Here is a 21990-nt window from a genome sequence, read left to right as displayed (position 1 = left end):
CCTCACCCTTCTGCCAGGGATTTCAGCTGTTCTTAGCCCTTTCTCCAGGGCCTCATATCACTTTCCCCTGTGGCTGGTGGGGGGACCCAGGCACTCCCAGGGCCGCCCAGAGGATTCAGGGGGCCTGGGGCAAAGCAATTTTGGGGGCTCCTTCCATAAAAAAAAGTTTCAATACTATAGTAACATGTATTTGGACATTTAAAAAATAACCAGTGAAATACATTCAAAAATTAATTTTTAATAATTTGAAAATACATGAAATACATTATTTTAAAACATTAAATGCTTTAATGGTATGTATACATTTGCAATTACATAATGGGCTGTTGCTGGGTGATGGTGATGGTTGGTACCAATGGGCTGTCACTGCCTGGGGGTGGTGCTACTGTTGCCCAGGGCTGGGTAGGGAGCTGGGCTCTGGGTCGGGGGGTGCCCGGCTCAGAGGGGCTGGGCTCAGAGCTGGGGGTCAGGGATGGGGAGGGGATGGGGTCAGGGGAGTGTCTGGCTCAGAGGGGCTGGGTTTGGAGTTGGGGGTCAGGGCTGGGGGGAGGCTGGGGTCGGGGGGTATCCGGCTCAGAGGGGCTGGGCTCAGAGCTAGGGGTCAGGGCTGTGGGGCGATGGGGTCGGGGGTGGTCCGGCTCAGAGGGGCTGGACTCGGAGCTGGGGGTCAGGGCTGTGGGGGAATGGGGTCGGGGAGTGCCCGGCTCAGAGGGGCTGGGCTCGGAGCTGGGGGTCGGGGGGTGCCCGGCTCAGAGGGGCTTACCATGCCGCTTACCCCCGCCTCCCCCCTCCCCCAGAGTCTCAGCGAGCCACGTCCAGGAGCTCCTGCCGCTCGGCCCGCCGGAGCTCACAGCCCCGCCCCCTTACCACGCGGCTCCGAGTGGGAGGACCTCAGGCCCCGCCCGAGCCACACCGCTGCAGCACTGTCCAGGGCTGCTCCTGGACGCGGCGCGCTGAGGCACCGGGGGATGGGGGAAGGCGAAGGCAGAGGTGGGAGGGAGCCTCCAACATTCTTGTGGGGGCCCCTGAGGGGCCCAGGGCCAATTGCCCCACTTGCCCCCCCCCCCCCCCCCGTGCGGCCCTGGGCCCTCCCACTACACCGGGTTCCAGTCCAGGGCCCTATAACCAGCAGCCAAGATCTGCTCCATCAGATGCCTTGCTGCTGCCTCCCTGTACCCCTTCCTACTGCTGCCTGTCAGCAGGCCTCTCTAAGGTCTCCCTTCTTTCAGGGCCAGGACACCTCTTGGACTCTTGGCAGACCAACAAAGGGTTGTGTCATCACCTCCCCTGCATCTCTGGGTGCCTTAAATGCTCTGCTGCTCTGGCTCACAGCCGGGACACAACAGCCTGCAGACAAGCATGGACTGAGTGTCTGTGATAAGCAGCCCTGATGCACCACCTCTGACTCCAGCAGCCTGCTAGTTACGCCCCATTCATGCTCTGGTTACACCTGGCAAAACGACCCCAGCCCAGGCCCAAATTTCCCCCAAACCATGTGCACTACCCAGGACCGATTAAGGTTATGAGGGACCTAAGGCTAATAGGAGGGAAGGGCCGAAGTATGAATTACATAATGCACAAAAATTAGGAAGTCCAAACATTTATCTACATACATATTTACATATTATTTATTTATGTAAAATTAACAAGTTTATTCTACTCTCACTACACTCAGTTCTTCAAAGAAACCATTTCCCCCTCTAGCTTTAGCTGTGGCAAAGTCTTGAATGGTGTCATCGTAATTCAAAGTCCTGACAATTTCATTCTTAAGGCTCAAGAGGGACAAAGCACTGAGATGCTTTTGAGTCATGACAGGTTTCAGAGCGGTAGCCATGTTAATCTGTATCAGCAAAAGCAACGAGGAGTCCTTGCGGCACCTTAGAGACTAACCAATTTATTTGGGCATAAGCTTTCGTGATGAAGTGGGGTTTAGCCCACGAAAGCTTATGCCCAAATAAATTGGTTAGTCTCTAAGGTGCCACAAGGATGCCTTGTTGCTTTTGTTGAGTCATGGTGGATCGGAGGACATTTTTGACCCTTGTTAGAAGAGAGAAGGAATGTTCTCCACTACAGCTAGTGATCATTAGTGACAAATACAGCCGTAATGCAGTTTCAACATTTGGGAACATTCTATCACATCGGATTCAGTGATAACTCGGTATATCCAAATACATTTGCTTTCGTCATCTTTTCTCTCTATATCTGAGAGTGATGTGAATTCAACACATTGAAGAAATTCGTTAGTTAAATCTACTGGGAGATCGTTTGGGTACTTCTGACACAGACGTTTGATACCTTCACTGACTTCGGAACTTAAAATGTTAGGTGAAAAATTTGTCAGTACTCTAAAGGTTTTGTCAATATTTTCGTAAGCCTTGATGTTCTAATGAACTCTTCTTTTTGTCAATGATTGTGATAAAGGTATTAACTCTGAAGGCCTCCTTGTCACTGAATGAGTGGGCAGTTACATCATCACATGTCTTCTGTCTTTTGCGGCATTTGGCTGACTTAGATTCATGGTTAGCAGTCCTTGCAGCCCCCGGAATTTTATACTCATCAAAACTATCCCGCATTTCTTGAAGAACATTTTCAAGACTTCTCATTAGGTTTACAGCAGTGGAAAGGTCAATTTGAGCACTTGGCAAGCTTAGACTGCACCTGCTGAATGGCTGAAGTGTATCATTCCAGACCTCACACAAAATACTAGTTTCCAAAGTGCATATTGCATCACTCAGGAACTTCACATCTTTTCTTGTGGCTGATTTTTGAGATTCATCTTCCTTGATGCTCTCTAGCACTTCAAGGATGTTGGGGTATCCCAGAACAACTGTATTCACAGCTTCAGCGTTGGCACTTCACTGTGTCCCTGAGAGCAGTTTTGCACTAGGCATCCCTTTGGTAATGAATCTCTAAGAATCATCCAATGACTGGTTGATGCAGAGAAAAAAATGTACAATTCTTGGACAAATCCAAAAAAAGAAACTGCTTCAACACAATAATCCACAGCAGACTGGCCAACAAGGTTGAGTGAGTGTGCAGCACATGGTATGCAATCAACCAAAGCATTGCGCTCCTCTATCTTTGTCTGCATCCCTGAATATCTGCCACTCATATTACTTGCATGGTCATAGCTTTGGCCACAACAAAGGCTGATGTCAATCTCATTTTTGGTCAGGAAATCGAGTAGGTACAAGGCAAGTTTCTCCCCGTGTGGCTGGTGGTGTCTAAGAAGGTCATGAAATGCTCAACTGGTCTGCTGGGTAGCACATAACGCAAGATGACAGTCAGCTGATCTACATGTGACATATCCAGTGTTGAATCAATGGAAAAATATCCCACATCTTTGATTTCATCTACAATGGTGATAGTGTGTTTTTTGCCAGCAGTGCAATTAATTCATTACAAATAGTCTTTGATAGATATGATGTATGGCCTTTTCCATGATTTGCGTGTTCATTGATGTGCTGAGCTAAGAAAGGATCATACTTAGCAATTAGCTCTAGAATGCCAAGATAATTGCCATTGTGTTTCGATCCAACAGTCTCATCTGAGCCACGGAATGGAAGACCATGCTCAGCAAGAAACACTATGGCTTCAACTACACATGTGAGAACGTTCTTCCAATAAGCACGCACTTCGAAAAACTGGTTTTCCATTTGGATATTAATTCTGTCATTAACTTTCTTTTGGGCATGGTAGCTGCTAACTGACAATGTATGCTGCTCACTCATTGCATGATTGATAATGTATGCAGTACTCTTCAAATCACTGAAGCCTTTGCAGAACATTCCCCACTTTTTGGTATCAGAAAACAGGCAGCAATAAAAACAGTACACTTTCTTCTTAGAAGGAGAATAGATGAGCCATTCTCACCTGCCAATCTGTTTGTTAGGCTTCACATATTCAGACACTGATTTGGTCAGATAACGATTCTGATTGGTGTACTCTCGCTTTGTCAATAAAAAGTCAGCATCTAGATTCTGATATTTCTGTGGACGCTTCTCAGTCCAATATGCAATGAGATCTTGAGAAGTCATGTCCCACTCGCCTGGATGGTTGGAGAAGGATATTTTTGTATTACTATCACTGGGAAACTCTTCAGAGAAGTGGGGTGAAACTGCAGCTAGAGAAGTCACACAGGAGGCTGGTCCTTTTCATCAGGTGTTGATGCAGCAGGTTCACTTGGGCTGGTATTCGCCTGGACTTCCTCACCACCAGGCTTAGTAGGAGGAAAAAACATTAGGAGAGAAGGAGAACCTTTCAGCACTACATCTTGTCTTTGCCATCTTTCTTTGGCCTCCTTCAATTTCTGTCATCCTCCTTTCTTCGACATTGTTTCTGTTGTCCAGTGTAGGCCTACTGCAGGGGTGGCCAACCTGAGCCTGAGAAGGAGCCAGAATTTACCAATTTATATTGACAAAGAGCCACAGTAATATGTCATCGTGCTCCCAGCCGGCTCCCAGTGCCTCCCACCCACCGGCAGCCCCGCTGATCAGCACCTCCCCCTCCCTCCCCGTCCCTCCTGATCAGCTGTTTCTTGGCATGCAGGAGGCTCTGTGGGGGAAGGGGGAAAGGGGGAGGAGCGAGGGCATGGCAGGCTCAGGGGAGGGGGTGGGAAGGGGTGGAGTGGGGGCAGGGCCTTTGGCAGAGCCAGGGGTTGAGCAGTGAGCACCCCCTGGCACATTGGAAATTTGGCGCCTGTAGCTCCAGCCCCGGAGTCGGTGCCTATACAAGGAGCCGCATATTAACTTCTGAAGAGCCGCATGTGGCTCCGGAGCCACAGGTTGGCCACCCCTACTGTGTACAAAGTTCAATATTGCTTGGGCCGACAAACACTTACTTAGCCCACAAAGACAAAATCACAACCCTATAAATTGAATTTACAGTCTTGATGGAGTAATTTGTACAAAGCAATATCTAATTAAACAAAACATTTCCGATGGCCCCGTTACCGTCGTTCAGCTGTTACTTCAATATGGAATGGAGGGCCTACAGTAGGGCCTAAAAATAAGAGGGCCTAAGGCTATAGCCTTATTAGCCTATGGGTTAATCCAGCCCTGGCACTACCATGTCCAGCTCTTTGCTGGGCCATTCAGAGGAATAATAAGGTGTTTGCTCCTCTAAGGAGACCAAATGCACAGAATGTCCCCTTAACTGGAGTCAACAATCACTTGGATTCAGCTGCAGCACTGGGCTGGTTTCGATTAAAAGCAAAGCAAGCTTAGTAACAAAAGGAGAGAGGATTTTAAGTGAGTTCAGGTATGAAGAGGAGAGTTAGACATGGCATGAAAAATGCTTTCCAGAAGCTCAGACTTAACGCAAGAAGACCCAGCCTTTGTTCCAGAGAGTTTCCCACCTTCCATCATGATGGGTGCGTACCCCCTGTCAGGATCTACCACCAAGTCCAAAGAGCTCAGTTCCTTGGTCTTCTTAGGGGATGGATCACTTGGGGTTCTCTGCCCCTCTCTTTTATAGTCAGGGACCTTCTGCAATTGATTCTGCTGGAGGGGGCCCCCCAAAGCAAAGTTCATCCGAGCTGTGAGGAAGGCGATATGGAGCTGATGACACTAATGAACTGGGGCCCACTGAAATAGTCAGGCCAGCTGAAACGCACGGCCAGCTACCAGTGAGCCCCTGGCCCTCTGGCATTGGGATGCCGTTAGGGTCACAGCTCTTTCCATGGAAGTCCATGCCTTGTCCTTTCATCAGGGCTCCTTACCACCAGAGCCTGCCCCACTCCCAGCGGCTGCTCCTGGTCTCTCCTGGTCTCCTGCCAAACTTCTCTACCCAGGAGAGGAGCCCAGAGCCAGCCCACACACTCACTCCTCCCTTACTCCCAGAGAGGGGCTGCAAGACTCTTTCCCTCTAATCCACTTCTGCGGCACACTTCCTCTCTTTGTACCACCCACCCTGCTCCTCCCCAGCTGGAATTCATCTTTAATTGAGCCTGGCCCATCCTCCAGGGGCAGCCAGGAGGTTAATTGGTCTCTCAGGCCCACTTTAACCCTTTCAGAGCCAGGATGGGATATATAGCCCATCACAGGGTTACTGCTGCTAGCCACGCACCTTCTCTGCAGATGGAGCGGTCTAGTCACATCATGCCAGGCATAGTGATGGGGCATAAAACTTGGGGCGCACTTTCCCTGGAGAACATGAGCTGCCTCAAGAACAAGCTCTCTGAGAAAAACTGGGACTCCGGGAGCTGTACACTACGCCCATGGCCCTGCACCTGGCACAGCCCCTCCCACTAGAGCCCAGGGCAAAGTGGGGGCATAACACGCCTATTCTGAACTGCAATCACCTCCCACCGGCTCGGCACTGGTGGGAACGGCCGCACAAGTGACAGGGTGACAGTGGGAATTCCCACACACACACACTCATACCGGTATAAATCAAGAGTACTCCATTGATAACAGTGGAGCTAAACCTCAGGAAATTAGGGGTGCAGTATGGATCCCAGGCTGGGAGCGGGTGGGTTACAGCCAGGGGTACAGTATGGGTTCCAGGCCGGAACCGGATAGGCTATACCCAGGGATACAGTATGGATCCCAGGCTGGGAGCAGGTGGGTTAGCCAGGGGTACACTATGGATCCCAGGTTGGGAGCAGGTGGGTTACAGCCAGGGGTACAGTATGGATCCCAGGCTGGGAGTGGGTAGGTTATACCCAGGAGTGCAGTATGGATCCCAGGCTGGGAGTGGGTGGGCTAGACCCAGGGGTGCAGTATGGACCCCAGAGTAGAAGCAGGTGGGTTAGACCCAGGGATACAGTATGGATCCTAGGCTGAGAGCGGGTGGGTTACAGCCAGGGGTCCAGTATGGAGGGTGGCTGGGTACAGTATAGAAATCCCAGCTGTTCTCCAATACTGGCATGAATCTCATTGTGCCATGTCCCTTTGCCAGGTCATGCTGAGCGGTGAGAGCACTCAGACATACAGACACCCCAGTTGGCCCTGGACACCCTGCCTCCAGCATCCCCCTGCGGCACACATCAGTCTCCAAGCCACGTAGTCACTGGGCAGGCCTGGCCTGGGCTGGCTGTGTGGCTGCTGCCGCGCTGGGTGGCTGGAGAGGTTCACACATTTCAGCAATTTGCCAGGCTGCATGACAATTACTGCCACAGATGCTCCTGTGTCAATATGGGCTCTGCTCTCCGCTCTGGTACAGCGATGGGTGTGCCTGGCGCGGACGCCGCGCGGCTTGTTCCAGTAGAATTATGGGGTTGGGAGGAGGCCATTTTTGGATGGGATTGCTAGGGGATTACAGCTTTCCGCCTCACCCCGTGGCTTCTCTACTCTTCTCTCTAGCGCAGTCAGGGCTTGCAGCTGGGCTCTCCTCATCCAGATCTGTCAGGGCTTCAATGTCCCATGCTTGCTTGGCCTTACTGCTTAGTCCGTGTTCATGTGCGACATGGGGCAGGGGCCTGCTGGGAGGGTGAGGGGCAACGTGGGGCAGGTGGTCAGCGTGAGGGGCACGTGCAATGTGGGGCAGGTGCACAGGAGATGGGCCCGTGCAATGTAGGGCAGCTGCACAGGGTGAGGGGCATGTGCAATGTGGGGCATGTGCAATGTGGGGTAGGGGCAGATGCAATGTGGGGCAGATGCACGGGAAATGGGCACATGCAATGTGGAGCAGATGCACAGGGTGAGGGGCACATGCAATGTGGGGCAGGTGCAATGTGGGGTAGGGGCACAGGATGAGGGGCACGTGCAGTGTGGGGCAGGTGCACGGGAAGAGGGGCATATGCATCTACACTAGCACGAAGTGTAGTTCCCTTTGGTTCCCCAGGTCACTAGGGTTCCGTCCACTGGTGCTGAGACCGTTCCCTGGGCTTGTGGAATTGATCAGATGCAGCATTCGTCGCCTTACAGACAAACAGAGAAATGCCATTGGGCTGAGCAAAGGGCCCCACAAGCTTAGCTACATAGAGATGTGCAGCCTGTAACATGGGCATCTTTCACTGCATACAGGCTCCCCTATAACGAAGGGGCTCCTACAGGATCTTGCCCTAAACCTACATAGGCACTTACACAACCTCATCGCTGGGGCGTGGGGGTGTTTAAAAGTACCTAGTGGCCTTGTCTAGACCAGGATAAAAGGGCTGCTGCTAGCTAACATGTTCTAGACATGGAGTCCAGCTAAGGCAGCATGTACTGTGCATGGGCTAGGCTGGGTTGGCTGAATCCGAGGGTCTGCGCTGGGCCGCATCTGGAGTATCTTAGCACCTGCTAATGGCACTGGCTATGTCCTCTCGGCGGCGTTAACTGCCGTCATGGACACACAAGTGAGTCCAGTGAGAGCGAGAGTGCCACACTATGAAATCACCCTGGAGCAGAGTGACTGGATTTCCCACCCCCCAGAGTGACAGCGGCAGCAGCGGAGGGTGACAACTCAAGCTGTGGCCTACACCCCATAATGGGCCGGCTACCTAGAATTCTAAGCCCCATCACACTCGAGTTCAGGAGTTTTAGGTGTGGACAGGGCTTGGGTTCTAACACGAGTCAACTCTGCAGCGAAGACACCACACCCATGTGACTTGCGCACACTAGACTTAAAACGTGTTAGCACATGATCATCACGTCTTTAAATCCTGGTCTAGACAAGGCCAGTGTTGGCCTAACTCTGCTCCCATTGAAATGAAGCCCGGACCCGTGTCCTGTGGAGAGATCAGTGAGTGGGAAAGAGCCCCTTGCCAACCACTGGCTTGCTTTACACCTCTCACACCTGCAGATGTCTCCAGCACGCCCTCAGAGACAGTTCCTGTCCCTTTAAGTACAGCACATTAAAAAAAACAACAACAACTGACAAGCTCCCTTGCTCTTAAAAGAGTGAGAAATTTTCATTGATTGATTTCTTCATGGCTTCTTAAACAGATAATTAATTCACCGTGAACCTGCGGCCACGTCGTAGTGAGTCGTTAATATTGTAAATTCAGATATACTTCGATAACCGCCTGACCCCCCCGTCACCCCGAAAACCAGATAGCTGTGCAGTGGGGGGTGGAGGGGGCGGCAAATCAATTTTCAAAGACATGAAGGGATAACCCAGCAAAAGGAAGCTATTGATTCTCTCTTATAAGACACTGCTATAATATTTATTCTTTTGTAAACAGAATTAACCTGGCATCACGGGTCATTCCTATTGAACAGCACTCCTCTCGTGTGCTCAGTAGTATAGATTGTATCAGATGAGGTGGAAACATCCAAACCGTGCCACCTACCCCGTGCTGCATCCCAGGACCTGCTCATCTCAGGGCTGTTGGCGACCACCTAGACCACATGGCAACTGGCATGTCCCAGCTGGCTTGGAGGCTCCTTCCTGGATCTCTGGCAGAGAGGCTGTGTTCAGGACAGGCGCAGAGTGCATTGCACTCCAGAAATCACACCAGCATAAAGGGCCCTTGGTGCTGTGACAGGCCAGCACCCTTCGGCTGCTCTTTCTTGAGCTAGGGGCCAGTTTGGTGTCTGTCCAGGCCCAGGATTGGAGAGGGAGGAAAGGTAGCTTCACGCCACTGCCTCACCTCTGCTCAGCTCTGTTTGCAGATGAGGCTTTAGCTCAGGGGTTCTAAAACTGGGGGTCGGGACCCCTCAGGGGTTCATGAGGTTATTACATGGGGGGGCGCAAGCTGTCAGCTTGCAACCTAAACCCCACTTTGCCTCAAGCATTTATAATGGTGTTAAATATAAAAACAAGTGTTTTTACTTTGTAAGGGGGGTTGCACTCAGAGGCTTGCTATGTGAAAGGGGTCACCAGTACAAAAGTTTGACAACTACTGGGCTCCTAAGGGGCTGGCTGTGTAGCACAAGCACGGCTGGTAGAGGGTGGGAGGAGGAGACAGAGGGGAATTGGCACACATCGGAGGGGTCCTGCTAGCCCAGAAGCCGTGTTAGTTAGGAGAGACCTTTGTGCTTCTACTCACAGGCCGTGGGAGGCTGCTGAGCTGCAGGTGACCTACTTCCAGCTCTGACCTCTGACTTCAGGGACCGCAGTGACTCCTTAGGGCAGGAGAGGCGGGCTTGTGGAACACAAACCGGCCCCGCAGGCTGCTGGGGGATGAATGTGAGATGTCGAATAGCCCTCCGCACTGGCTATCTCTGCTGCAGAGCTAGGCCAACGCATGGAGGGCTTCTGAAGATCCCACCTTCAGCTTAATCCAGGCTGACCCCATTGGTGGAGCCAGTGAAATGCAGATGGGAGCTCTCAGGGTGGAATTCACTTGTGCAGAGGCTCAATGCAAGACCTATGTGCCATGTAAAGCCCTTAATATAGGTGTAGTAGCATGGTCCAGTGTCTAGGACATTAGCCTGCCACTCGGGGAACCGATATGTGACCTTGGACCAGATTCTTAAAAGTTATTTAACACTGCCGAGCTCAGCATTGCAAAGCCAAGCCTAACTCTCCTCTACACAAGGCTCTTAGGAGACGAAATACCATCAGCTGTCAATGGGATTTTGATTCCTAAATCCCTTTTGAAAATGAGATGCAGGCTCCTAAAGCAATTAGGCATTGCAGTGCTGAGTGCAGCAACACTTAGCTACTTTTCCAAATCTGGGTCTTCAGCTCAGTGTCTCACCTATTTAGATTGCAAGCTCTCCAGGGCAGGGACGGCCTCTCACTCTATGTGTGAACAGAGCCCAGCACAATGGGGCCCTGATCTCCGGAGGGGCCAATATGTTTTCCAAGGTTGGCCCAAAAGAACGAGGAACGAGAGCCTCCCCCACAGCTGAGATGACTATGGTCAGTTCAGAAAGAAAACGGTGATAAGGATAATGTTTTTCTCTAAGAAGAAAGATTAAGGGCTAGTCTACATTAGAAGTACTCGCCTCTGGTGAAGCCACTCTATGCCAATGGGAGAGAGCTCTCCTGTCAGCATAATAAAACCACCTCTGTGAGTGTGTCAGCAGGAGATGCTCTCCTGCCAGCATAGTGCTATCCACACCAGTGCTGAGGTCGGTGTAACTTACGTCACTTGGGGGGGGAGAGACTTATTCACACCCCTAAGCGACGTACATTATACCAACATAAACCATAGTGTAGACAAGCCCTGCTTGTGCCAGTGCCCCAGGAAATGAAATGCCCCACTAAAGTACCCAGCAGTCCCCTAGGTACTGAAAAATGTAGGCAAAGGCCACGGGCTGGGGTGAGTGCGCCAATAACATTTGAAAAGCCCAAAGAGAAGAGTAAATTCAGTGTCCTGAGTGCCCAGAGAGAGGCCGTGCCAAAGGTTAGGAAGAGCCTTAATTAAAGGGAAACAAATAGGCAACAGATAATTAAGCTGAGGAACTCACACGCTGCGGGATTACTGATTCATAGATTTTAAGGCCAAAAGGGACAATTATGATCATCTAGTCTGACCTCCCTCATAACGCAGGCCAGAGGTCCTCATCCACTCACCTTTGCATCAAGAAACCATAAAATCATCTCTGATAAAGTTTGCAGATGACCCAAAAATTGGGGGAGTGGTAAATAATGAAGAGGACGGGTCACTGATTCAGAGGGATCTGGATTGCTTGGTAAGCAGAGTCCAAGCAAACAATGTGTATTTTAATACAGTTAAATGTAAATGCACACAGCCAGGAACAAAGAATTTAGGCCATATTTACAGGTTAGTAATGACGGAAAAGGAGTTGGGGTCATGGTGGAGATTGGAGAATCAGCTGAACATGAGCTCCCAGTGCGACGCTGTGGCCAAAAGAGCTAATGTGATCCTGGGCTACATGAAGAGGGGAATCTCTAGTAGGAGTAGAGAGGTTTGTTTTACTTCTATGTTTCGCACTGGTGCAACTGCTGCTGGAATACCGTGTCCAATTCTGATGCCCACAATTCAAGAAGCCTAGACTAGACTAGAACATATCTTTTAGAAAGACATATAGTCTTAAAGTCCTCAAGTGATGGAGAATTCACCACATCCCTCAGTACGTTTCTCCAGTGGTTAAGTTCATGCACTGCTAAAAATAAGTCTTTTATTTCTGGCCTGAATTTGTCTAGCTTCAGCTTCCAACCATTGGATTTTATTTCCCTGCTGGATTAAAGAGCTGTCTGCGCTCAAAAACTGCTTCCCCATATCAGGAATGGCTGCTCTCTTTGCCCTATCAAGGCTAATAAATTTGGTGAAATTCAAACGAGGATTGGAATTAGCACAGCAAAAGTTAATTTCTGGTAGAAGAGCATTGAAGAGCAGTCCCACTGAAATTTACCCTTATGTCAAGCTGAATTTGGCCCAACAATTATCTTATCTTTTTCAGGAATGTCTAAGGCACACCTCACCTTGGTACTGATCTTAGAAAGACTAACAATCCTCATGCTTCAGGGCACACTGCAAGCTGATCAGTAGCTGGGGTCAGGAAGACATCTCCCCCATAGTAAAATATCAGAGAGTTAGCTGCATTAGGGATACACCTTCCTCTAAAATTAAGTATGCAGCATTCACCACTGTCGGAGAGAGACTACCAGGCCAGCTGGAACTGTATCATCGCAACTCCCACAACAATGAATGCAAAGAAATGTGGGGCTAGATACTAGACATGGAAAGGGCAGGACCGCAGGTGGAGAGAATGAGGAGGTAAAGGGAACTATCATATAGGGTCCCTTTAGTGCTCTAGAACATGCCTCTGCAGCAGGAAAGGGGTACTGAAGTGTGTGTATATGAGAGGAGACACAAACAAAAGCCCTGAATCCAAACATCCCTGACTTCTGGAGCCATTTATAGATTCATCTCTGAATTTCCCAACTGGAACCAATCCTAAGCACTCAGAAATCATGAGTCAGGCCCCCAAAATCATGAGATTAAATAAAAATAATAATAAATATTGGATTCTTATTATTGGTCTTCTAGATTTCGAGCCTTGAAGGCATCGCATTTGCTAGCTTTTCCATGTAACCAGGAGGACCAGAAATGTTCTTTGTCTTTTAAGTGAAAGTTGAAATAATCACATAACCAAATGACTCCAGAAGCTGGCGCTTTAAGGAATGCACCAAGTACCATGAGATGTGTGATAAAAGCACAAAAGTGGGCGACACTGCATGGGCCAAACCCCAGATCTGAGCAGCCCTGAGCTCTGGAGAAGTTCATAGCTTGCTTGCTGAATATCTTTAACCCCAACTCAGTTCTCAGCACCCTGGAGCTTTGGCAACACTGAGATCCTGGATCTGAACTTCTCCGCTTTGTCCTGCTGGCAGCCTCCCCAGACTGAGATCCGGATGCTGTGGGCCTCTGTTTGGGGGGCTTCCTTTAGCCCTTCCCCTGTCCCTGCCGGAGCCAGGGGGAGAGAGAGAGTGTTAAATTGTGGAAAAGAATTGAAAAGAGAGGGCGAGAGAGAAAAAAGCAGCGACGGCCTCGCGGGGAGCGGAAGCCCTAATTAAAAGACAGGCAGACAGCAGCAAAATCTCCCATTCAGAGGGATGACAATGGGACGGTCTGTGGAGCAGAACCAGGAGGGAATGAAAGGAGCGCGGGCAGCGGAATGGGAGAGGCCTAGCTGACCTGCGCTCAGCCCCTGAGCAAGGCACACACCCCGCTTTGGGGGCAGGGGACGTGCGCAGGGACGGGGAGATCACAACGCAGCAGGCGACTGGCTAAGCAATTTCTATTCTCTCCCCCTCTCTATTTTTTCCCCACTAGTTAAACTCCATTTGCCCCTGGCGAGGTGCCTGAGGTCAGGTGAATAAAAGCTGCCCGGGGCGGGGGGGATGCAGGGCTTGGGGGGTCATTGGCTGTACTGAAGAACTACCAGGATGGCTGACAAGTGGCGTGGGGGGGAGGGGCAGAATACCAAGCCCTCTTGGGTCACCTCCCCAATCCGTGTGGCCAGACAGGCCCCGGGGTGCCTGGCCTTTCCACTCCAGCAGTGCTCCTGAATGTGTTAATTAGCCACCAAGCGCCGCATGAGTCATATGACAGCCATGAGCGGCTTGGCCTCTGCCATGGCTCACAAAGGTGTAGGGGGGGAAGCGCCACATTCTTCCAACAGTGGCTTTAGTTGGCGGGATGGGGGTGGGGACGGGTTGAGCGTGGCTGTTGCCTCTCTCTGGAGGGGAGGGCCTCACTGGCTTGGGGGCTCCTCCGGCCCTGGATTGCTGGGAGATGTTACCTTTGATCTAGGGTTGGAGGACAGGAGGGGCAGGGGGTGTCTGCTGAGTCCTGTTCTTTCTGGGAGTGGAAACTATAAAAGGCCCCTAGAGAAGAACAAGAGGCCCAGAACTTGTTGAAGGGCAGCCTACTACATAAGAATTAATTTGGGGCTCTTCCCAAAACAAAGGCCCTCTATGGCTTTCAATATGTTTACACAATAGTGCATAGAAAGAGCATCAAAGTGTCATCTTGAGGGCTCCCCTCCCCCTGCCTCTGGCCTCCTCGCCTTGCTTCCACCCTTTCCCACTCACTCAGCACGCCTCTCTCCTCCTCCTGCCCCTTCCTCCTTTGCTCCTTCTTCCTTTCAGCCAGATTCCTCTGCCCCTTCTGTCTGCTTGAAGCAGAATTCCTCTCCTTCTTCCCACTTTTCTTTGCTTTTTGGAGACTATAGGATTAACCGAGAGGTGCTCACAGCTACTCCAGTCCCAATCTCTCCCAGCAGGAGGCGCTGCAGGGAATGGTGTAGTAGCACTGGGCCTGGGGAGTGCACACCTCCCAGTCAATCTTGCTGTCGGGAACGGTGTGGCATGGCTGGACATTGAGAGCAGTCCCTGCAGTACTAGCTTCTCTCAGCAAGGGTTACTGTAGTAGCTCTGCCTGTGGTGGGAGGTCACTATTACTCCAGTCCCACCGTCTCGCACCAGGAGATGCTGCGCAGAGCTCACAGCTGCTATAGCCCTGGGTCCCTGCACTGCAGGCGCACATATGCTTTAGAGCAGTGATTCTCAACCTTTCTGGGCTCAGGGGCCATTTGTAAATCTCACTGACCTGTTACAACCCAGTGAATAGCGTTAGTGCAAAAAACAGCTGGCTTGCTAGATGTTTCTGACCCACGATATGTAACATGCACAATAAGCACACTGTGCGGACCATACTGGCAGCTCCTGGCCTGCGGGGCTTGGCTCGGCTCCCAGCAACGCCTGGGTCAAAGCACCACTATGATTGGCCAGGCCCCCAACCCCCGGACAGGAGCCTGCTGGGCCAAATTTCTGTGAGTAGCCATGAAACCTGGCACACACTCTCTCAAATTTGGCCCAGCTGCCTGTTATGATGATGGGGAGCGGCTGGGCCAAACCTGAGCAGGGCTGTGACCCATGCACTAGGTCGCAACACCCTGCATGAGGAGCCCAGCCAGCCCCATGGGACGGGCACTACAGCAGCTCCCAGGGAGCTCAGGTGGGCTCTGCAAACTCCCTCAGGACCTCCCCTCACCCAGCTCTCCGCATGACCCTTTGACACATTCTGGTGACCCAGCTCTGAGTTGCAGCTCACGGAGTGAAAAACCCTACTAGAGAGGAGCTCACCCGACTTCTCCCATCAGCAGGAGGGTCTGTAGACAACTGGGCGAAAATTCTTACTGCCACGAGGGTCCCGTGCTGCTGATCAACCAGGAGTTATTCAGCTTGATCGAGGAATCGCTGGGTGAAATTCCCTAGCCCATGTCACGCAGGAGGCCAGACTAGATGTGTGTAAACTCTGAGGTCACAGTTCCTCTGTCCCACCTGGAGGTGCTGTAGGAGATGATGGCCGTGGAACAGCTCCCAGGCCAGCCTTGGATTGCTAAAACCTGTGCAGGAAAGGGACAGAAAGAGCTAAAGGCAGAGCCCTGGGGAGAGGCATGGCAGCGTGATCAGTGAAAGAGACAGCAAGGAACAACGCAAATGAGAGGAGTAAAGGGGCGAGCGAGAGAGGAGGTTTGTGGCTGCCAGGAGTCCCAGCGAAGGCCTGGTAGATGTCCAGACCAAGCCTTCCTACCACAATCAGTCCTCAGCGTTAATGGAGACACATGCCAGAGCCTCGGCAAAGCCGTGGCCCAGCTGTCTGCGCTCCCCTTCCAGTCACGGACACCGTGTGTACTGTAAATAATCGAAACACAGCTAATCGCTTTTCCCAGATTGCCTCTGCTGAGCAATAGATCCCAACCCAGACAGCACCCCCTTCAGGTAGGCAACAGCCAACCCACACCTTGCAATGCCCGGTGGATTCGGTCACAGGCCCAACAGCAGCTCTGTCCACATTCCCTGCGGTTTGGAGAGTGGGGGGTGCCTCAGGCAATGGTTCAGTGCCAGGCTGTGGCGTGGGGTAACCTGGGGGGTATATGCAGCTTGGGGGCCTAGGGGATGTGCTGGGGGGGGCGTACCTTAACATCACCCTTCGCTGTTCAGTTCCACGGTATGCGTGGTGTTTTGTACCCAAATGCCTCTGTGTGTGTGTGTGTGTGTGTGTGTGTGTGTGTGAGACACCACCCTGTCCCCATCCTCTGTATCGGCAGACTACAAGAGGTCAGGGGCCTGACAGCATCGCAGCTTTGGTCAAGTTTAGGTCAGGGCTCAGCAAATACCTGCCTGTTAAACCTGACCTCGCCTAGACCTTTGTCCTAGTGTAGATGCAGGGTAAGAGCGTTCGCTTGAATTAGCTGCTTGTGTTGGAAATGAGAGAGAGACAGAGCCTCACAGGAACACAGCTCTTTTGTACATTCTCCTAGCACTACAACACACCTCGCAGACCTTCCCCCCTAACAGTGAGATCTAGTGGACAGGGCACTGAAGGAGGAGTCAGGAGACCTGGGTTCTTCTGTTCCTGGCTTTCCCCCTGACCATTTGTGTGACCTTGGGCAAGTCACCTTACCTCTAGTGTCCTTCCCCTACCCTTTGTCTGTCTAGCTATTTCGATTGTGTGTGCTCTTTGGGGCAGGGATTGTTTCTCACTAGGTGTTTGTACAGCACCTAGCATGACACCGCCCTGATGGCAGTTGGGCCCCAACTGGCGCACTACAGTGCTCAAAGTGCCTTTACGAGCGTGCAAGCAATGCCAAAGCCCATGCCAGTCACCAGCCTTAGGTGTGTGATCCAAGAAAAGCTGGATGGAGAAGATCTCGCAGACAGCCTTGCCCACACAGGAGGGGACAAGGTGTCTTTGAACCTTGCAAGCCTCAGCCGTAACATAGAGCAGGCTGCAACATCGGCAGGAGGCCAGTCTCTCTGGAATCGGGCAATCCAAAGGGTGCATTCTACGCTCGGCGAGCAGGAGAACGAATGAATGATGAATGAAAGGACCAAACTTGAGTTGGACAGTCTTGGCAGTGGCAGGACCACAAGCAGCTCCCAGGTCCGCAGTGTCTCTGACAGGTGTTTGAGGGAGCAAAATGTCCCTCTGAGGCCATCAGAGGAGCCAAATAGCTATGGCAAGACTCATGGCCCCCACCACAGAAGCAGCTGGCTTTCCACGTCTGGAATAGCAGTTCGTCTTATGCTTGCAACATTTAAGAATGGTTGGATTCAAATTGGCGACTGGAGTCTGCAGGGAACTGCTGCCATTCAGACATCACAGCTGGCTACAGGCTCAAGGACGGATGCTTATTCAAATTTGCCTTAGCTTTTTGTGATTGCTATTTGTCACATACCTGCCAACCCCAAGCACTCAATAATCGTGAGTCAGGCCCCCCAAAATCATGGGTTTGGCTTAAAATATTAAAATTTTGGGATCTTTCTTATTTGCCTTCTTGTTATTTAACACACGGGATCGTGTTTTCTCTGCAATCTGAGAGCCTGAAACGTACTTTTAAAAGCAAAAGGAAGCTGAGATTCTCACTAATCACATGCCTCCAGGAGATGGAGCTTTAAAAATAACATCAACTAGCATGGGAGTTGCAATAAAACGGTGACAGTTGACAACGCCATTGCTGCATTACAAAATAACCTTTGCATTTGGAAATCGAATCGTCCATTCTCGTTTTTTGGAACTTGTAAGTGGTTGGGCTTTAATTCCACTTTACCCATTCTATAGCACCTGCCATACCAGAGCCTCAAACCACTTTCAAAAGTTAATGAATGTTACCCTATGTGCGGTGGGTACACACAAATGTTCCCAATGTCTAAGATGGGGAAACTGAGGCACAGAGAGACGCTAGCCAGCAAGTTGGCTTCCCACAAACTGAAGTAAATGAAAATCTGGGGCACTTCTGAAAATCTTGGCCTAACTGACTGGTCTGCAGTCACACAATGAGTTCACATCCCCCAGCCCCATCCTCCCTCACCTCCTCGATCATGCACAAAAATAATTGGGCTTCAGACTCAAAGCCATTGTGCCATGCCCATCAGCATCCTACCAACTTGACTTTAAGGGCCTGCTCATCCCCAGGCCAAGGAGTCAGGTGACTCCTGGGACTGGAGCCTATCTATCACCATATTCCAGAATTCTGTGTCCCCCTGGAATCATGGCTCTCACCAACCCCCTATACCCAGCACTGAAAACTTGCCCCATATCTCCCAGCATATCCCGGACACCGCAAACGTACCCCTCCCCCCATCCCAGAGTTCTCTGTATCCCTGGCATCGTGACCCTGCCCCTCACCACATCCCAGAGTTCTCTGTATCCCTGTAAACGCGATCCTGCCCCTCACCACATCCCAGATTTCTCTGTATCCCTAGCAGTGGGACCATGGCCCGTGCCCCATCCCAGAGTTCTCTGTATACCTTGTATCACGAATCTCCCCATCGCTGCATCCCAGAGTTCTCTGTATCCCTGGCACTGCAAACTTCCCATTCACCGTATCCTAGACTTCTTTGTATCCATGGCACTGCGAACCTGCCCCTCGCCACATCCCAGTGTTCTACTTATCCCTGGCACCGCCATCCTGCCCCTCACCACATCCCAGAGTTCTCTGTATCCCTAGCACCACGACCCTGCCACTCACTGTATCCCAGATTTCTTTGCATACCTGGCACCGTGAATCTGCCCCTCGCCCCAGCCCAGAGTTCTCTGTATCCCCGGCACCATGACCCTGCCACTCGCTGTATCCCAGAGTTCTCTGTATCCCTGGTACTGCAACCTTGCCCATCACCACATCCCAGAATTCTCTGCATCCTTGGTACTCAGAACCTGCCCCATGCCACATCCCAATGTTCTCCGTATCCCTGGTACCGCGAACCCGCCCCTTGCCGCATCTCAGAGTTCTCTGTATCCCTGGCACCGCGAACTTACTTCCCCATCACCGTATCCCAGAGTTCTCTGTATCCCTGGCACTGTGAAGTTGCCCTTGTCACATCCCAGAGTTCGGTGTATCTGACTACCTTTGAAAGGCTGTGTGTAATACATGAAATCCCTGATGATAAGAGAGCTCCTACCCTGATTGCAAAATTAACTGGTAAAACTTGAAATGTATTGAAATGCCTCTTGAAGATGCTTTAGACTACTGTAAATTTAAAGATACTGTTTTGTGAAGTTTTCAGATTACCCCTGAAACATATAGAGTTAAATTTAGAAATCTTAAGAGGGATATTGGTATGAGTAATGGGGAATATGTAAACAAAATGGAAGGCTTGTTGGGAAAATGGGTGAGGGGTAAAGAGGGGTAAAGAGGTAGCAAGTTTTGAGGGAATGTTGGAGCTTGTTGCTCAAGAGCATTTCCTAAGCATATGTAAGGCTGATGTAAAGCAATGTCTATGGGACAAAGATATAAAGTCTGTGGATGAGATGGCTTTTTTAGCTGATGCCGTTGAACAGAATCAGGCATCAATTGAGGGAAAGGAGGATCCCATTTTGCCCCTGGGAAGAGAGAAGGGGGTTGGGAGCCTAAACATTCTCTTACCCCAAAACATTCCTCTAACCCTCGTCCCAAATCTCCTGTAAAAGCAGAAGAGCCCAAAAGGTGCAATCAGTGTAATTCCACTGATCACCTGAGGAATAAATGCCCTGTGCTAGGAGGAAGCAGGCAACCGATAGCTCATGTTAGTTCTGTTGTCCTCAACACAGAAACCCCCCAAGCAATTGAAACCTATCATATTGGTTTTGTGAGGTTAGCCTCTGCAGAACCAGATATGGAGCATGTTGAAGTTGTCCAAATGAATGGCAGGAGGTACTTGGGGCAGAGGGATACAGGGGCCCAGATCCCTCTGGTTAAGCAGAGTGTGGTCCCAAAGGCCAGTATGCTACCTGGCCAAATGGCAGAGATTGTGGGGGTGGGCGAAAGTAGATTCCTCATACCACTAGCTAAAATCCATGTGGTGGGGGAAGGTTTGGAAAGTGTTTTGACTGTGGGGATAATAGAACACCTCCTAATCGACCTGCTTCTTAATAATAATTTTTCCGTGTAGCTCAGGTTAAAGTATTTGCCTGCAGCAGGAGGGAGTTTTATGCTGGGACCCCTGAGGGAAAGGGTAAGGTCTCAGGAACTGCTGAGAGAATGGGAGAGAGTCTCCTTGATTCTTCTGCAGCAGGGAGAAGCCACATGCTTCCAGGTGGGAGGGTGTTTGAGACCAACTCCTGCACTGCAGCTGGAGGCAACACCACATCAGGAAGGGATGGGGGTATAATGCCTGCCAGGGAGAGAACTGTCCAGGTTGTTAGCTGCCAGCAGGTCGCAGCTGAACCAGAGGCAAAACCATCTCTAGGGAGCATAGAGCAATGTGTCCCAGAGGAGAGTCCAGAGAAGGGGCAGGGGAGCTCAGAAACCACTGAAGTGGGTGAGGTAGGGTTACCATACGTCCAGATTTTCCCGGAAATGTCTGGCTTTTTGGTCCTCAAATCCCCGTCCGGGGAGAATTGCCCAAAAGTCAGACATGTCTGGGAAAATAGGGAGGGAGGGGTTGTGGGGCTTGGGTCCGGGCTGGGGCCGGAGCCGGAGCCACTGGGACCAGGGCTGCTCGGCCACCAGCCGGCGCTGCTCGCCCAGGGCCGGGGCCGGGCCGAAGCTGCTTAGCCAGAACCGGGGCCCAAGCCGAGCTGGCCGGAGCCGCTCGGCCATAACCGGGGCCCGAGCTGAGCCGAGCAGGCCGGAGCTGCTGGGACCAGGGCTGCTTGGCCGCCGGCTGGCACCGCTCGCCCAGGGCCGGGCCGGGGCCGGTGCGCTTGGCCGGAACCGGGGCTGGCACCCCAAAGCCCGAGCCGAGCCGGGCCGGAGACGCTGGGGCCAGAGCCTCTTGGCCGGGGCCGGCCGCCGGAGGGAGCCACTCAGCTGAGGGGGCCGGACTGGGCCGCGCCTCCTCACACCCCTCCCCCCCCAACCCCAGCCCCAGCTTACCTGCTGCCTGCCTGCTTCAGGCTTCCCGCGAATCAAATGTTCGCGGGAAGCAGGGGAGGGGAAGGAACGGGGGGGGCGAAGCGTTCAGGGGAGGGGGCGGAGTTGGGGCGGGGACTTTGGGGAAGGGACGGAGTTGTGGCGGGGCCGGGGCCCCGTGGAGTGTCCTCTTTTTGGACACTTAAAATGTGGTAACCCTAGGTGAGGATTCCTGTGACTCTGTAACACGGGGAAGCAGTGTGGTTCCAAGTATGGCAGGGGCTGAGACTAGCTCCTTTCCAGCAGAAGGCAACATGCCCTCAGGCGCAGGGGCAGGAGAGGTGTTGTCAGTGATTAAGGAAACTGTCCCAGTTGTTAGCTGGCAGAGTTCTGCAGGTGAACAAGAAACAGAACCCTTCCCAGTGAGCACAGAGAAATATGACTTAGGAGGGGGCACAGAGGAGGAAATTGGGGAAGGAATAGTGGGGTACAGGAATGTCTCCTCACTAGTCACTGGGGGCAGGATGTCCAGGACACTAAGAGGATGGCTGGGTCAACAGCTGTGCACCCAGGCACTCAGCCTGTGACCCAGGTTTTGAGAAGGAATGGTGTAACTGACCTTCTGGAGGGGAGCAGTCACACAGCTGACTTCTCAGAGACAGAGAGAGGGGTGGTGGAGGGTACCCCAATCCAAATCCCAGTTTGTCAGGATGCTATTTCTGATAAATTTTTGGAAAGTAACTGTGTCTCTTTAGATCAAGATGCAACTCCAATGTCTGTGATAACAGAGGAGTTGGGACCAGGAAATTACCAGGTGTTAGTTTGCCAGAATACAAATGACCCAACTAAAAGAGAAGGGGTGTTA

General features: G+C 51.5%; 1 long non-coding RNA gene across 1 annotated transcript in view; it reads right to left on the bottom strand.

Annotated features, from left to right (window-relative positions):
* Positions 1-306: 306 nt before the first annotated feature.
* LOC122173680 (uncharacterized) overlaps positions 307-21990 on the bottom strand; it is a 38930-nt gene continuing 17246 nt past the window's right edge. The window contains exons 2-3 of the long non-coding RNA XR_010589166.1: positions 15433-15695; positions 307-4382 (exon numbers count right to left, since the gene is read on the bottom strand). This is a non-coding gene — a long non-coding RNA (uncharacterized LOC122173680). The remainder of the gene's footprint in view (positions 4383-15432; positions 15696-21990) is intronic.

This window comes from Chrysemys picta, chromosome 7, assembly GCF_011386835.1.
Source record: "Chrysemys picta bellii isolate R12L10 chromosome 7, ASM1138683v2, whole genome shotgun sequence".
Lineage (NCBI taxonomy): Eukaryota > Metazoa > Chordata > Testudines > Emydidae > Chrysemys > Chrysemys picta.
This window is presented reverse-complemented; position numbering and strand designations above follow the sequence as displayed.